Source organism: Euphorbia lathyris, chromosome 4 (assembly GCF_963576675.1).
Source record: "Euphorbia lathyris chromosome 4, ddEupLath1.1, whole genome shotgun sequence".
NCBI classification, from domain to species: Eukaryota; Viridiplantae; Streptophyta; class Magnoliopsida; order Malpighiales; family Euphorbiaceae; genus Euphorbia; species Euphorbia lathyris.
Window position 1 is genome coordinate 8,219,757 of NC_088913.1, and position 18,345 is coordinate 8,238,101.

The window sequence follows — 18,345 nt, forward strand, 5'->3', positions numbered from 1 at the left end:
ATTTTGTTTCCCTAATATATGTTGAAATGGTAAGGATTCTTTATACTTTGATAAATGTAGAATTGACTATTAAGAATAGATTTAGTTGATTTGATTATTCCAATTTAATCAATTGAAAATTTAGCTATTTTATTAAAATTTGAAAATATTTCTAAATTAAAAAGAAGAAACATTCTTTAAAAAAAAAAAAACTTGATGATAACATAAAAAATAATAATACAATTAATTTTTTTTTTGGTTACATTTAATGCCTAATGAGTAATTATGAACTACACGGAGCTCGAAGTGGCACAATAATTTTCAAATTTCAGGGGACTCAAAGAGACACACACATTGTATTATATATATATATATGGCCTGGTTCCATCTTCTTCCAAAGCAACATAGGTTTAGTTAAGTACATCTTCTGAGTCGAAATGGGAAGCAAAAGGTTGAAGGTGGAGCCGGAGAATCTAGACCGAATCAGTGATTTGCCAGATTGTCTCGTTCACCATATCCTCTCTTTTTTGCCGTCAACAAAAGAAGTTATTCGAACTGGAATTCTATCAAAATGCTGGCAGAATCAATGGACTAGTGTTCCAGTTCTCATCTTCCATTACACTGGTATATCTACTGAAAACTCCCTTAGTATCATTGACAATACCTTAAATCTCCACAACTGCTCTAAGATCAAAAAATTCCACATTGATCATCCTTGTAGCGATGACAAGGATCCTCAGATTGATGCTATAATCCGTTTTGCAACAAGAAAGTATGTGGAGGACTTAGGCTTGACTTTATTGGGAGAATACACGTTGCCGGAATTCCTTTTCAACAGTGCTTCACTTGTTAAATTAACAACCCAAAATTGTACTTTTATGCCTAATGGAAAGGTAAATTGGGAATGCCTCACAGAATTGGCTATGGTTTCTTGTAAGTTGCCTGATCAAGCGATGGAACATATTCTCTCTGTCAGTCCGTTGCTCAAATCGTTAGAATTGATTGACAGTCTTTATGAGTTTGATAAGCTGATTATTGTTTCCAAATCTTTGAAAAGAATTCTCTGTCACCATAATGCGGGTGTGAGATTTTCTGATAATGACTGTTTTTATTTCAGCTTTCGAAATATCATGTTCAAAGCTTGAGGAATTATCTTTGAATCTTAATATTGTGACTTTTACATGTGATTCAAAGCTGGTTACTCAAGTGATTGAAAATGTTGTGGCTGGTTGTTTGTTACTGGAATCATTTGAATTAATAAACTGTGATGGGATTTCACGGCTGGTTATTGCTTCTGAATCTTTCAAAAGATTGGTTATAGGACCTGTTTCTGATGTTGTAATTTCATGTCCAAAGCTTGAAAAACTGATTATTCTTAATAGTTTGGGACCAGTTAGAACTGTTAAATTACTGAATCTGTCATCTTTATTTTGTGCTACTATTGATTTTTACGGTCCCCAGTTTTACGGTCAGGAGGAGTATAAAATTTCAGATCAAGAAATTCATAAAAGTTGGATTAAAGACATTCTTCAACAGCTTCGGCATATCAAACAGTTAACACTTGGGAGATCCTTTATGAAGGTAAGTTATAAAGAATAAAAAACATTTCATCCTTTTTTTTTGACAAAACATTTCATCCTTTTTTATTCCACATTATGTTTAAATTTAACAATGAAGTATATTCTTTAGTGAATTTTTTATTCCACATTATGGTTGCAGGTTCTCTCAAATTAGTTTCCATGGGATATCCGTCTTTACCTGTGTTAAACATCAAATGCTTGATTTTGGATTATCCTAGTACGATGAACCCGAGATTTGGAATTGCAAGTCTACTTCGTAGTTCACATGTGCTTGAGAAATTAGCTATTAGTGTTTGGCATTATGATCGGGTAATTTTTGCAACCTTTTAATTCTAGTTGTCAAATTTAATTCAAGTATTATTGTGGATTAAATGGTTGACATTTGGTGAGTTTTCTCTATTTTATGTTTATAAAGCAAAAGGAACAATAGAAAATGTTTTAATATGTTAATTTCATGAGTTTTCATAAAAGAAGTACATTGTCGTAACAATTTTTTTTGTTTCATCTTTAGATATATGATAATTTCCCCAATACGACTGATTTTGGAGAAAACTACTGGAATTCCAATACGACTGTCTTTGATTGTTTATCATCGCATCTAAAGGCTATTATAATCATTGGCTGTCCAGATGAGGTTGTGTTATTGTTTGTTGAATTTCTACTCAAGAATGCAAGAGTGTTGGAAAAGATGGTAGTCAAATTGGAAGATGTGTAACAACTTTTGAACTCGAAGCTTTGGAACAAAGATTGATAAGGTTGCCAAGATGTTCCAAAAATGCCATTATTGAGTTGCTACACCCTAAGTAGACATGCAAGGGTTTTTTGATCTTTTTGTGGTTCATTAGTTATATTGATTACTTCTATAAACTAAAATGAAGTTTTTTAAGGACTATATGGATGATGATTATGGTTTAGTGATTTTAATTAGCAGTGTTAAGCTATTTAGGCTCTAATGTTTCTTCATGTCATTTTTTGAATTAGTACTGTATGTTGAGGTTGAATGTTTAAATGCTTTGTAGATTAATATTCATTTTTAATTTGGTATTAAATATCTGTTATGTTTTTTACTTCAATGCAAAATGCCGCTCTCTATTGTTCTATTTCGGTTGCTATATATGGATATGTCGTTATTTCTAGAAGTTATGACAAATCTGATGTTTGGTGACAGATTATTTGTTGGAAAATTTTGAATAAAATTATATATTAATTTTAATACCAACAAACACCTCCTTTCATGAACTGTCGTGTCCTTCGTGAACAGTCGTATTCGTACGTAAACAGTCGTGTCAGTCCGTGTACAGTCGTGTTTGTTCGTGAAATGACATATCCTTTCAAGTTCTATTTATATAGAATGGATTGTCAAAATTCACAAGTGGCTGAAGCTGTTGTTGAAGTTATAAGGTTGCCAAGATGTTCCAAAAATGCCATTATTGAGTTGCTACACTCTAAGTAGATATGGAAGGGTTTTTTTGATCTTTTTGTGGTTCATTAGTTATATTGATTACTTCTATAAACTAAATTGAAGTTGATTGTGGCATTTTGTTGACATTTGGTAATGATGATAATGTTTTAATTAAGGACTATTTGGATGATGATTATGGTTTAGTGATTTTAATTAGCAGCGTTAAGCTATTTAGGCTCTAACGTTTCTTCATGTCATTTTGTATGCTGAGGTTAAATGTTTAAATGTTTTTTAGATGAACATTTGTTTTTTTTTAAATGTAAAATGCTACTCTCTATTGTTCTGTTTCCATTGCAATAAATGGATATGTCGTTATTATTAGAAGTTGTGACAAATCTGATTTTTGGTGACAGATTATTACAAGTTTGGGATCTGGGACACCGATTCCTACATCGCCAATGCACTCAGGTGAGTTATGTTGGCAAAGTCACCACTATTCCCATCGTCCTCATTGATAAATTCATAAAAAAACTCCTTTGCTTCGTTGCTGCACTGAACTTTTTTTCTGATTATCTATTGTTGAGTCAAGAGCAAAATATTTGCAATGTTGAGAAATATGATCTATAATATATTCACTTATGCCTTAAAAGCAAATAACAACAGCTTATATATAAGCTACAAGATGAGTAAAAGGACAAACCAAAAATTTGAGGTGTATAGGCGCATGATGTTTGATGTAAAATACTCTATCCATTCTCAAATAAGTGTCATTTTAGAATTTTCACACAAATTAACAAACACAATTAATATATACTTAAATTAATAAATTTAGGTGGATTAACTAAATAAAAATTCTCTCTCCTAAAATGATTGGAGAAGAAACTTTGAAAGTTTAAAAAACCACATAAATCAAGGCAAAATTTAAATGCTTAGAAAAAATATTATACTAAATTTTATTGAAAAACAAAAACGACACTTAAATAAAAACAAAAATAATTATCTAAAATTACACTTATTTGAGAATGGAGGGAGTACCATTTTAGGATTAAAAACATTTCAAATGAGTTCACCATCATTATAAATAGGCTAAATAATTTATTAGTCCCTACTTTTTACCTAACACATTGTTTAGTCCCTTTATTTTCAAAAACACACTGTTAACCCTTTGGTCCTTCTATCTAATTATTATTTTTACTTTTAACCATTATTTTTGACATAAATAGATAGACGGAAAATAACAGAGTAACATGGTCATTTTGCAATATTATAGTTTGGTCAAAAATCTAAAAAAAATAGACAAAATGACCAAATGGTGAATATTGATAAAAATTAGGGACCTTATAATATGTTTTTCAAAATAAAGAGACCAAATAGTATGTTACATAAAAAGGTGGAGACTAATAAATTATTTACCTTTAAAAATAATATGGTGTTGGGGTCACCATATGATGAAACTTAATGACTTCCAAAAATACGATGGATGTTGGACCTAATGTAGATAAATTATTGTTGAAATTTTTTGAATAAATTATATATCAGTCACACGGTTGAGTTCGCTCGCGTAATCTGTTGTATCCTGGGAGACGATCGTCAATAGCGACATCTGTCTCAGATTTGTCTAACTCTTTTCTTTTAATTCTAGTTTTAGTGTTTGTATGTTTTTTCTGTATTTGATTTGTTCTTTGGTTAATCACATCTAACATTTTTAAGACAGATGTAATCGTTTGTCTAACATTCTTAAGACAGAAGTTTTATTTTTTATGTGATTTTCAAAAACACACATAAGTATTATTTGGAATGAATTTGACAGAAACAGATAATTGTTTTCTTAAGTGTCTAACATTCTTTAAGACTGAAAGAAGTGTTCTTCTTTTGAAAATACAGTATATGTTATACATTTGTTATTCAAACCGACTGCATATTTGTTAGTATATATTTCATAGAATCTCAGGCATTAGTCAAAATAGAGAGGTTTGATGTTTGAGAAATGGGTGAATGACAAAAACGAACCAGGAAATGGTTCTTTTGTGAGCAAGCTTGATTGATTTATGCCCTTGGTTTATCAGAAATTTGATTACTTACAAGGAATTATTATAAATGCTTTTTTTGCTGGTGCATGCATTCAAATTATAATTGCTATTCCTAATAATATTTTTTTCATTTGTCTTTATGGTGCCCGCTATGGTTATTTTGTTTTTTTACAAAACTTGGCCTACTTTCTAGTTTTATGGTAAATTAGGAGAACATCAAAAAGAGAAGAAGAAATTATGATCACGAAATGTCCTTCTAATCAAATCCATTGAAGTTGATATTATTGTTTTCAATTTTTCCAAAGAGACGTACAGGAAAATTTTGATAGACTGTATTGACAAACAAAGTATAATTGAAATATTATACTGGGACAGATTGGAGGACAACTTTACATTAATAGTTTGTATTTTTGTTCATTATCAGTTATGTATCTGTTTGTTTAAACAAATTATAAGTTTCCGATTCTAACTTCGTTTGTTTGGAATTCCAGGAAGGAAAAGTTGTCAATTACTGTCTTGTTCTGTTTGTTTAAACAGATTAATTGCCTTTTGGCATGTGTTGGTACATGTGCTAATTGAAGATACATCCGGTTATAAGAACACGGTCACTTCAGAGGCAATAGACCTACTTGTACCAGTGGCAACGTGTAAGCCACAACGAAAGTCTAAAAAAAAAAATTGGTTTGAATTTTAAAGACTTGGCCATAAAAGAAATATGTTTTCTTTAGAGATGATGATGATATGCGAAAATTACACATTTGATATTCTCGCGCGTAAGGGTTGATTTATATTAGAAATGTGAAATGTCATAAATTGAATCTGAGGCAGAGAAGATGGGTGGAGTTTCTCAAGGATTACACATTTGATATTCTCGCGCGTATGGGGAGACATGTGAGATTTTCACTGACCATAAAAGTCTCAAGTACATCTTTGATCAGCGTGATTTGAATCTGAGGCAGAGAAGATGGGTGGTTTCTCAAGGATTATGATTGCACAATTCAGTACCATCCAGGGAAAGCAAACATTGTAGCAGATGCGTTATGTAGGAAATCTCTAGGTAGCTTAGCTCATCTTTCCGTAGTGAGGAGACCTTTGATTAGTGACATTCATGAATTGTTTGATCAAGGAGTAAAATTTGAGGCAACATCTGAAGTGTTAGTAGCTCATTTTCGTGTTAGACCTATTCTATTAGATAGAATCAAGGCAGCCCAATAAGAAGATCCTCAATTGTGTAAAGTTAGGGATGGTGTTTGTCAGGGTAAGGTTCAGGACTTCGTGATTGGTGATGATGAAGTTCTTCGTTATGGGACTAGACTGTGTGTTCCTGATATTGATGATTTAAAAAGGGAAATTTTGGAGGAAGCACATTGTTCAGCTTATACAGTTCATCCTGGTTCCACTAAGATGTATAGAGATTTAAAGGAGTTATACTGGTGGAGTGGAATAAAGAGAGATGTTGCAGACTTTGTTGCTAAATGCCTTACTTGCCAACAAGTAAAGGCAGAACATCAGAGACCGTCTGGGTTGCTTCAACCACTACCCATTCCTGAGTGGAAGTGGGAGAATATTGCTATGGACTTCGTGGTAGGATTGCCTCGCACTAGGGGAGGGTACGATTCCATTTGGGTGATAGTCGACCGTTTAACTAAGTCTGCTTATTTTCTTCATGTGAAGACAACTTATGATTTCTCTAAGCTTGCTCAGTTATACATTGATGAGATTGTCAGACTTCATGGAGTTCCAGTCTATTGTGTCAGATCGTGGTACTCAATTCACTTCTCGGTTCTGGAAGAAATTTCAAGAAGCACTTGGTACAAAACTTCAGTTTAACACCGCTTTTCATCCTCAGACGGACGGACAGTCCGAAAGGACTATTTAGACTTTAGAGGATATGCTTCGAGCTTGTATTTTTGATTTTGACCAAAATTGGGATCATCATTTGCCTTTGGTAGAGTTTGCTTATAACAATAGCTATCAGGCTAGCATTGAGATGGCACCTTATGAAGCTTTGTATGGTCGTAAGTGTCGGTCGCCGATTTGTTGGGATGAGGTTGGAGAAAGGAGACTCACTAGACCTGAGTTGATACAGTTGACTTCAGATAAAGTTCGTGTTATCCGTGATAGACTCTTAACAGCTCAGAGTAGGCAAAAGAGTTATGTTGATCCGAGACGCAAGAATGTAGAATTTCCGATCGATGATCATGTGTTTCTGAAGGTCTCTCCGATGAAAGGGATCATGCGGTTTGGCAACAAAGGAAAATTGAGTCCGCGTTATGTAGGCCCGTTTGAGATTCTTGAAAGGATTGGTGCAGTTGCATAAACTATTCAAGTTAGAGATGACTTGTCATATGACGAGCAACCAATAAAGATCTTAGATAGCCAAGTCTGCAAGCTACGGTCCAAAGAAGTTCCTTTAGTTAAAGTTCTGTGGCAAAACCACTCTAATAGTGAAGCCACTTGGAAGACTGAATCTGAGATGCGAGTTATATATCCTCATTTATTTGACAGTTCAGGTTAGTGTCCTAGTAATTTAAATTCGGGGACCGAATTTTTCTTAGGGGGGAAGAATGTAATAACCCTGTCTTGAGCCAAACGTATTTTTTTAAAAATTTTGTTACATGAATTAAAAATACCAAATTATATATATTTTACAGTTTATAAAGTTTTTTTTTATAAATGATATATTTTATAACTTAGTGATTTATAAAAAAAAAAAAAAAAAAACCAAAGCCCTCGCAAAAAGAAAGTAAACCTACTTCTACACTAAAAAGAAAAGAAAAGAAAACTATCTTTTTCTTCTTTTGCCGCCGTTGTCTTCCTTCGTAGACTGCATTGATAAAAAATCTTCTTCCCTGATTCAAGTTCGAAGAAAGATTTTCTTCTTCCCAAGGCCACTCCATCTTTGTAAGGTAAGTTCTATTGTTTTAAAAAAATAAAATAAAACCTATATAGGATCTAATGCTATGAATTGATTATTTTCAATTGTGAGTGGAGGTTTTTTTATCCATTTTCTTTGTGGGTCTTCAAAAAAATATATATAATACTATGAATATTTTATATCTTGGAAAATGGAAAATGAAGTGGAAGTTTCAAACCTTTGATTTAACATGTCTCTACATTGTCCAGGAAACATTTCATCATTCCTACCTAGCTATCATACCCATTTAGAATATATTATATATATATATAATACAACTCTTTCCAAACTCTTTCTACCTATTTAAACTATATTGAAACATATAAATTATAGTGATGGAGTTGGGTTTTCTCTTATTATTTATTGACTTATTTTTTTTTTACCAATAGTTATGTTATGGGTTTTAGCAGTAGTATCCGAATATGCTAAAGTGCAGAAGATTTACTACCTTCTTCCATGAATTTTAATTGCTTCCACTAGTGTTGATTTAATTAAGATTGGTTAATTTATTTTTCTCATTTCCATTGAACCAATAGGAAATTACGATAATCCGCAAGTTGATTAAATCGAACACTCATAGCCTCGTGTCTGCTCGAACTTATAGCTTAAACCTCATGTTTACTAAATATCCTTAGTATTAGAGCGTATATTCCGGGAACAGACCTGATTTATATATGTATACTATATGTTTTCAAACTGGTACAAGTGCTCAGTATATATGTATCTGTTATCTGGCCCCTCACCGATCTTCATAACATTAGGTCCTTGCATTTGTCTTTGAGTCAGGTTGTCAGTTGTCAGTTTGTCGTCAGTTGTGTCAGCATTAGAATCATGCATAAGATCGGTGAAGGCGATTATTATTTGTATCTGTTATTGGTAGCGCTTACCATTTATCTGGCCCTAGTGGTGTGCAGTACCACCACTCTGTTACACTGTACCATGTGTTTTTAAAGGTTCTGTCTTATTTTCTGATTATTCTAATATTTGATATTTTGAAAGGCTTCAGTATTATCTTTGACAATTGATTACCAGTACTTTGATTTGATTATCTAATATTGACCGTTTTGTTTAACTGATTTTGAATACTATATTTGAAACTATATTTGTCATAATTTAAAAGTATCAGCCTGTCTGCATGTTCCTTTTTGCCGTGTGCTATAACTACTGCTCACTGAGGTTTTCACTCGTATAGACGAAAATCTAATACCACGTTGAATATTTCTTTTTCAGATTAAGGTCCCTGTTCGTGAGGTAACCCTTGGATTGATGTGAAAGAGACTACTTAATGATTTAGCTTTATCTTATTTTTGGAGACTTTTGATTATTAAGATTGGACTTGAATAGTTTGATTTTTTTAAGGTTTATTGATGTAATCGAGATGACTTCTATTAGTTCAGAATTAAGGCTAGCATAGATTAAAGATTACTTAATTTATGCGCCGGTCATGGCCTAGTTTGGGTCGTGACAAAGGTGGTATCAGTCGGTGAATATGCGGTATAAAAAAGCTTTTGTATGATATATGCTTGGAAGCTTGGAATGTCTTACATATAGCTAAAGTTTTCTCAATCAGATATATGCCGCTCAAGTTTCCCTGTGCAGCTGTAATTAACAATAGTAAACTACTTTAATGACCGAGCGATATATACTCTTTCCAATTACTAACCTTTTGAATAATATAAATAAATAGCAGAATAGAAGCATTGAATATCCACTAACACAATGAGAAGAAAGAATAGACAAAAAAAAAAAATTAAGAGTCCAACTTACTAGGCCACAACCGAGGAGATGAATATCAGTATAATCACGAGTTCTTGTGTAATATTGCAAATCAATTTGAAAGGAATTTGTCCACTGCAGAAATTAGAAACAGAGTGTATTATCACCAACTTAGAAAAGGCTTTTAAAGTATGATTTTTGAAGAGAAATTCACCACCTTAACAAGCAAAAAAGCATTTATTGAAAAAGGATTTTCGAATTTCAACATTAAATCTCAACTAGTGAACTCAACTTTAACTAGGAATTGAAATTGCCAAAAGCAGAATTGTAACATTAATCTCAACTAATAAACTATACTAGAACTAGGCTTAAAATAATAGTTCATCATATGCTCAACCTAATTGCATTAATCAACAAAATTTCTCAAATATTCCAATCAATCAATTCAATAACTCAAATTGCCAAATCAGAATTCTAACCTTAAATAACAATAATTCACACCAATCACTAAGTTCGAATATCCAATGGCAAACTAAATTAATTGAAGCGTAACGAATTGCAAAAAGATATTCACTGCTAGAATCTGCAGGCAGCCATTCTTACTGCTATTAACTTGTAAATCCTTCTTCAATTAAGTGGATACAGACACTGCACACTAGGCATTTAAGTATTAATTAGACACCTAATAATGATGATTGAATTTACAATAAAAACTTGGATTAAAGACTCAATTTCTCAGATGAAACTACCTTAGCTTGTGGAAATATTCCAAATGATGAAGAATGCCGTAGAAAGAAGAACATAACAAGTGATATACTAAAAAAATTTGTGCATCAAAAGTAAAACCTAAAATTTCAATAACACCAACTAACAGACTAAAAATAGAAAAACAAGTGTATCAAATATTTCTATTGGAAAAACAGAGAATCCAGTACTAAAAGAAGTTAAATTCAGCAGAAGATTATAATAATTTCATGTACATTATCTATATAATAATATTTGAAGCATTTAAGAGCTATAAAATGTAATCCAAGTACCTTAGCTTTAGACAACTTAGACCAAGAGAGAAAAAAGCGTGGACAACGGTGCAGCAATCAAAGTTAGAGCTAAGGATCCAATAAAGAGACCAGGTGGGTTCGATAATCCAAGTGAGATCGAGCCCTCGTCTCTCACGAAATACGCTCTCAAAATCTGCTAAAGAGAAATTTAGAAAATTATTCACAACTCGAATTCAAATATCCAAAAAGAATTAGAGAAAGTCAAACATTAACAGCAATTACGAAGAATAAACGAGAGGAAGAGTGAAGCAGAGCCGGGACTGTGAACTATTCTTTAGGAGGAACCACTTGACAGCTACATCGAATCAATTGAGTTCTCTATTATTTAAATGACACGTATACACCAGTTTCATGGAGAAAAACAGAGGATCGTCTATCTAAGGACAAGACTTGCCAATTCAAAATCGTTAATATGCCTTACACTTCTTCAAACAAGAACTAAAGTTACACATGGACTATTGAGCATGGTGTGCCGTCTGCTACGTACTTCGTATGTGTCTATGCTTTCAACTTTGATAAACATGAGGTTGCTTATGGTCAGAATACCTATACTCATGAAACAGAAAAACTCTTGGAGGTCAAGGCCATCACCGGCCGTCATGTCTCCGTTGATATTGCCTCTGTTTGCTTCAGTGCTTTCTCTGTCATACCCTTGTTTGTGTTTTACTTTATTGAGAAAAGAAAGGCCAGGCTCAGTGAAAGCAAGTGAAATCAAGAGGAAAGGACTATGTGCACCCATTTGACACACTAGTATGGTTTGCTTCTCATTCATTTTACAGTGTCTGTATTAGGAATTTTCTATGCCAAACTTAGTATTCAAGTATGAAATGGTACTATACTCTTCCTAGTTTTATTCAAATAATAATTCTTCTAATTAGTGAAATAAAAGGCAAGTTATAAGAGTGAAGAATAAAAGTGCTTAAATTTACTGTCTTTCTCCTCATATACAAATTAAAATAAATTTCACTATATCAATAGAAGTATATCCAATAAGGACAAGGGAATTGATATTAATTTGCGGGGAAATTATTAATTCTTCTCAATTCTCATCATTGGAAAAGTTTAATTCATCATACAGAGTCATTCCAAGACACAGACAAGATTGAAATTCAGTCCTAATGCCTATCTGTGCAATTGAAATTCATGAAAACTTTTACAAAGTAAAACATATTTCAGAGAAACCCACCCATATAACGATGCTTCTCTTTGTACTGCACAAGAGGGTTCAAGTAATTAATTCAAAGCCCCAAAATTGAAAGATTGTATCTGTAAAATTGTTCAAACAAACATATTGTTAGCAAAAGTCTAACAAAGTCGAACAAAAAAAAAGGAAAGCAAGCATAGGAAACTTCTACTTAATTTGCAAACTAGAGAAACTCTGATTTTGAGGAAAAGAGTACCCAGGGCAACAATCTCAAACAAAATGGAGCTTACCGATTCTTGTTCCAGTCGATTGTGGGGTTTGTCAAATTGACCGAAATATGAAAATAGTGGTGGACGAGGATGGTTCCTAGAGCTAATCGGTATAAGAGAATGATTTCCAGAGCTAATGAAAGAGAGAGGCGAGAGAGAGGGAGAGAGCGGTAGTTTCGTGGAGCACAGAGGTGGACTGCAGTTAGGTTTTGTTTGGGTGGGAATGTATCCCGCTCAAAAAGTTAGCACCTATAATGAGCGTAACATTAGAAAATTGAGTAAAGTTAAGTTTTTTAAGACTAATAGTTACCAGTTTTTATTTCCACCCATTAAAAGTATAAAAAGTATGCTTTTAATGAGCGATTTTCTCCCCACTCATTATTTTTTCCTCACTATTGTTTGTTTTTCTTGTAGTGCAGAAATCAAACTGTCAATAATCATATATGCTTTCCTTTCTGTCTACTCAACTTCTAATCTACTTTCTTTCAGACTTCTAGTTGAAATTGCAATGACATACTAAATTGGAATAACAACATTAAAGACGGAATTTTACTTGTTGCTACATAGTAATGGGAACAGAACAAGAAATCAGACTTATATAGTTAGTTGTATACATGGTTTTCTTAAGAGTGTAATATTTTTAAAATAATATCTAAAATACATTTGATTTAACCATTCAGTACCAAATTAAAAATAATGATCACCTACAAACCATTTAAACATTTTACATAGTGTACTAATTGAAAAAATGACATGAAGAAAAAGTTTAACAATCAACATCCAAACAGTCATTAAAACATTAACATCATTACCAAATGTCAACAAAATCAAGTCCAATTTAGTTTATAAAAGCAAGTTACTAATGAACCACAAAAACCTCTAAAATCTTCAATATTTACTTTCTGAGTATAACCTCAATAATGGTATTTTTAGAACATCTTCGCAACCTCATCAATCGTTTTTCTAATGCTTTGAGCTCAAAAGTGGTTACATGATCTTCAAATTCTAACACCATCTTCTCTAACACTTTTGCATTCTTGAGTAGAAATTCAATAAAGATTAACAAATCCTTATCTGGACAACCAGTGATCTTTATAGTCTTTAGATGTGATGACAAACAATAAAAGACATTCCTATTGAAATTCTAGTAGTTGTCTCCAAAATTGGTCAGCTGAAGGAAATTACAATATTCCTAGAGATAAAAGAGAAGAAAAGGTTAGGACAAGGTACTTAATATATGGAAAACTAGTGACATTTTCTATCGTTACATTTTCTTTATAAACATAAAATTGAGGAAACTCATAGAATGGTTAAACCATTTATTCCACAATGATTATTGAATTAAATTTGACATTTAGAAGGTTCAAAAAATTACCCGATTATAGTGTGATACATTAATAACTAATTTCTCAAGCACATGTGAACTACTAAGTACACATGCAATTCCAAATTTGGCATTCATCATAGTAGGATAATCCAAAATCAAGCTTTTGATGTTTAACACCAGTAAAAAGAGATATCTCATGTAAGCTAAACTTGATAGAACCTGAAAGCATAATGTGGAAAAGAAAATTCAAAAAAAAAAATATATTGCAATAATTCATTTTAAAATTTAAAAATATTACACCTATTCATATAAAAAAAGGATGCAATGTTTTTTTATTCTTTATAAAAGTTAGCTTGATAAAGTATCTCCCAAGTTCTAGCTCTTTGATATGTTGAAGCTGATGAAGAATGTCTTTAATCCAAGTTTTAAGCTCCAGATCGTGAAACCCCGGATCATAAAAATCAATAGTAGCATAAAGTGAAGATGACAAATTCAGTAATTTAGCATTTCTAACTCGTCCCAAACTACAAAGAATAATCAGTTTTTCAAGCTTTGGACATGAAATTACAACATCAGAAAAGTGTCCTATAACCAATCTTTTCAAAGATTCAGAAGCAATAACCAGCCATGAAATCCCATCACAGTTGATTAAAGATTTGGAAACAATAATCAGCTTATCAGACTCAGAAAAACTTTCAATCAATTCTAAGGATTTGAGCAACGGACTACCATAAAGAATATGTTCCATTGCTTGATCAGGCAACTTACAAGAAACCATAGCCAATTCTGTGAGGCATTCCCAATTTACCATTCCATTAGGCATAAAAGTACAATTTCTGGTTGTTAATTTAACAAGTGAAGCATTGTTGAAAAGGAATTCTCGCAATTCACTTAAAGTCGAGTGTATTTCTCTTCACCAGACTGAAAACCCAATTGGTACAATGGTCCCAGTCCACATGGAACACAAACCTCTAGCAGATTTAAAAAAAAACATTAGCCAAGTTGGTGAGCATACATCGAAGTCTAAAGTAACTAGAACACAATGTCTCACGCATTGTCAAATTTTGATACACTCACCATAAACCGATCAAATTCTGTACTGCAGATAGCCATTACCTGATCTAATTCTAAAGGTTACTTGTTCCTGCCTCTAAATAAAAGAAATAGCAATGCTTTTAATCTAATGGAATTTAATATAGCAAGCAATAGAAAAAAAAATCAAGTGACTAATGAATGCAATGACCAGAAACATGCTTAAAACCAATGAACATATCCGATAAATTAATTCCTTCCTTTAAGGGAACCATATTTAAAACCCGGCAGCAAATGAATAGTTCAGAATTTCGAAGACAAAACTATTTACTGTAATGAAATTTCATAAATATAAGAAGAGTATTAACATTTTAGTCACATCTGTTTCCAAAAAGACTTATAAAAGGTCTCCCGATGATGGCATTGTAGGTAAGTGGGATGTCCACCACTACCCACTCGGCAATGCACTCCACCTCGTTGCCGTTGCGGGCCAAGATTGTTGGGAGGGAAATGATCCCTTTGACCGGGACCTCGATCTCGGACAGCTCCACCAAAGGAAAGGTTCCCGCTCGTAGGGCACTGCTGACGCCCTTCATTAGTGCTGTCGAGGTGATCAGATTTACCGAGCTTCGACTTCAGGTAACTCTCCATTCATAATTGATAGACATCATCCTTCTTCTACCCGGACTATTTACTTTCTTTACCCTGTATTTATGCGACGAAAAACACTTGCTCTTCTGTGTTGCACCTCAGTTTCGAACTTGAAGGACTTGCCGAACTTTGAAGCATACTTGCTTGGTTTTTGTCCAACAGTGCATGAAAAGATCTCAGGAGCTGAAGAACATGACAAACTTAAGCTGATTTCGATATGCTTTCAAACATGTCTTCATCGGATCTGCTACAAGCCTTTGCTGCATATTCATTGGTTAAGTTAGACCTATGGACTGATAGTGATAGCAAAAAGAAAAACCGTAGACAATACCAAATGTCAGGGAGCCACGGTGTGGTGCTTACTTGTCTTCCTCGAAGTAAGCCAGGAAGGAGGATTAGATCACTCTATTTGGATATGCTGCCGAACTCATAGAGCTTGCCACAGTTAGAGAAGATAATAAGAGCAACTTCAGAATCACAAAGCACAGAAAGCTCATAAGCTTCTCCTGTCGTCTTGTTCACCTGGAGCACTGAATTAGGAGACACATGGAAAAAGGCAAAACTTAAGCGAATCTGTGGAAGATACTGAGTGAGTGAGCTTGGGTATGAAAGTCCAAGTTCATCTCACTAGGATGATAAATTGGAGCTTTCTCTTGATTCTTTCAAGCACAAATCTGTTTATTTAGAAACAGAATATCATGTTTTAATCTTCCCCATACTGTTGAAGAAGAAAGATGATTTTGTATAGGTTCATGACTATCAGATGGTCCTTCATAGACGAGATCGGATGCTGGTCAAATCTTGTTCCGAACAACGCCCTCAAAGCACCACAAACCACTGGTCGAGTATGTAACCCTAATCGGAATCAACAGCAGCGATGACATATTTTTCACATACTACAATATGTCTATCAGCCAAATCGTCATATTTATTACATACTTCCTCATGCCTAGTGGATAAATCACTAAGCTTATACGTGATGTCATTTGACTTCACTTTAAGTGATTCGACATTATGTAATTGACTTGATGAATTCCATCTTGATCTGACATCATAAGACGTAGATCCAAAATAACTTTTTGGAGTTGGCCTCAATCCTAAACCCCTAAATAGCAATTATGTTCCTTGCTAAAAATATATTCAGATACCTGCTCATTTATTTCACTTATAGATGCACTCAGATACCTCTTACAATAGTTACTGAGTATACAGAGTACCTTCCTCTATTCTTCTACTCAACACTATTTCTACCACTGAGTGATATAACCGAGCAACTCAGTATCTCCTTCTATTCTCCAGAATTGATAAAGTTTTTGTTCTAAATACAAAGAACACTTTAGATGCTTAACAATCTAGACTTTTACACAAGATATGAATAAGTGTAAGATTTCTCTTTGTTTTGCTTTTGAGACAGAAACTTCAAGTAGCTCAGCGTTTCGACTTGGTTGAAGATCTGCATCGAATGAAGTATTTGAGAGGCCTATTTATAGTGACATTTGAGGCTCCAGGTATTTCGAATTTTGAAATAACCGTTGGAGGGAAACGGCTTGCTGTCGCTTTCATTTGGTCAGTGCTCAGTGTCTTCGACCAATAAAAATATTGCATCTTCTGTTTGATTCAGTTGCCAGGTACTTCTGGTCGGTAGACGTCAGATTGTCCCTCTACTTATGGCAAATTCTTCCAGATAGCTTCCTGTGTCTTCTGAAACTTTTCCAAAGTGGAACAACTTTGTCTCGAAGTTACTCAGGTCAACTGCTGACCTGTCTTCTATCCGTTCGACTCAGCAGCTTCTGCATGAAGCAATTGAGAATGCCTTCTCGATTCTTCTTGTTGATGGGCCACGTTTCTTCCTGTTGGGCCGCATGGCTTGAATCTGTTGACTTGGGCTTTAAGCTCTTATAGATTTTAATTACTCAACATTGAACAAACAAATTAGTATTAAATAAATCAAAACATTTAAATTTAATGTGTTGGAATATTTTATCATGAGAATTTAGATCTAATTTAAATAATTTTGTCAAATCAAAATTATTGTTGCAAGGTGTTTCAACAGGTTGAATGGGGAAAAGAGGTGCCAGAATTTTGTCACCCTCTTAATTACTGTTTATGTCCTTCTTTGCCATCTTGCCATGTAACCCTATTTCTTAAATGCCACTTAGCCGCTTGTCCCCTCCTTACCCTTATCCTTTATTTGTGTTTGTTAAACCTCGTTATTTGTAAAGATGAACAACTTTTTATGAAATCAAAATATTTAATCCTCCAATGGAGCAAGATTTTACCTTTCTTCGGATTAACTCCTTGAAATATAGTTTGAGAAGAAATTCTTTCGTTGATTTACGATTAAAATCAACAAGTTCATGATTAATTTGTATCAATCATAGCATTATAATCTTAAATAAAATATATTAAAAGATACAAGTTGGTGAAACACCAATGTATAGGGCGGATCCTGTGCCTAGGCCAGGAGTTCCATGGCCTACGGTCCAAAGCTGGAGGGAGTCCCAAATTTTTTAATATGTGTGTATTTATATATGAGTAAAAAATAATTAAAGTTATAACTTGCTCAACTATAAAACTTGTATTATCTCATATTACAACCGCATACCTCTGATTGACATGTGGAATATATTTTATGTATTTAAGTTATTTTTTTGCAATTGAGTGATCAATTGATTACCTTTTACATAAGTTCAAGAGACTAACTGAACATTTTATGCAAGTTCAGTGGGATATCGAGACACTTTGAAAATTGAGGAACCAATCAAACTTTTTGTACAAGTTCAAGGGACAAATGATGTATTAAGCCTAGATTTAATAACATATCGTATTTTCTCTTGCCATTCTTTTTCTTCCAGCATTGCAAATATTTTGCTCAGTATGTTTTTCTATTACTCCTTTTTATGTGTTGGTTTTCAAGATAAATTTTATATTCAATTAATTCAGATGGTATTATTAAAAGTTACAAACCGAAAGTCATTTTTAAGAATCTTTTATTTTTCATCTCAATTTTTCAATCTCTAGACATATATATAATCTAATCTACTTTGAGCTCATATATGCTTTCCTTTCTGTATACTCAACTTCAAATCTACTTTCTTTTAGACTCATAGATGAAATTGCAATGACATACTCAAAACAACCCCTCACAGTTAGTGGAGAACTAGAGCCAGATATTTGAGTGTCAACGAGCAAAAATTTAGTAAGAAGCCCAAATGGTATTTGGGATAAAAAATCAGGAAT

The 18,345-nt window shown here is 33.2% G+C and overlaps 2 long non-coding RNA genes across 2 annotated transcripts; both read right to left on the reverse strand.

The window, feature by feature from the left end:
• Positions 1 to 1,379: 1,379 nt before the first annotated feature.
• LOC136227795 (uncharacterized) lies at positions 1,380 to 9,755 on the reverse strand. Its single transcript, XR_010688243.1, has 3 exons — positions 9,676 to 9,755; positions 9,454 to 9,507; positions 1,380 to 3,508 (listed from the first exon to the last, which is right to left on the reverse strand). It is a non-coding gene; the product is annotated as an uncharacterized lncRNA (long non-coding RNA).
• A 510-nt stretch (positions 9,756 to 10,265) lies between these two features.
• On the reverse strand, positions 10,266 to 12,349 carry LOC136225639 (uncharacterized). Its single transcript, XR_010687201.1, has 3 exons — positions 12,117 to 12,349; positions 11,869 to 11,948; positions 10,266 to 10,815 (listed from the first exon to the last, which is right to left on the reverse strand). It is a non-coding gene; the product is annotated as an uncharacterized lncRNA (long non-coding RNA).
• Positions 12,350 to 18,345: the final 5,996 nt, after the last annotated feature.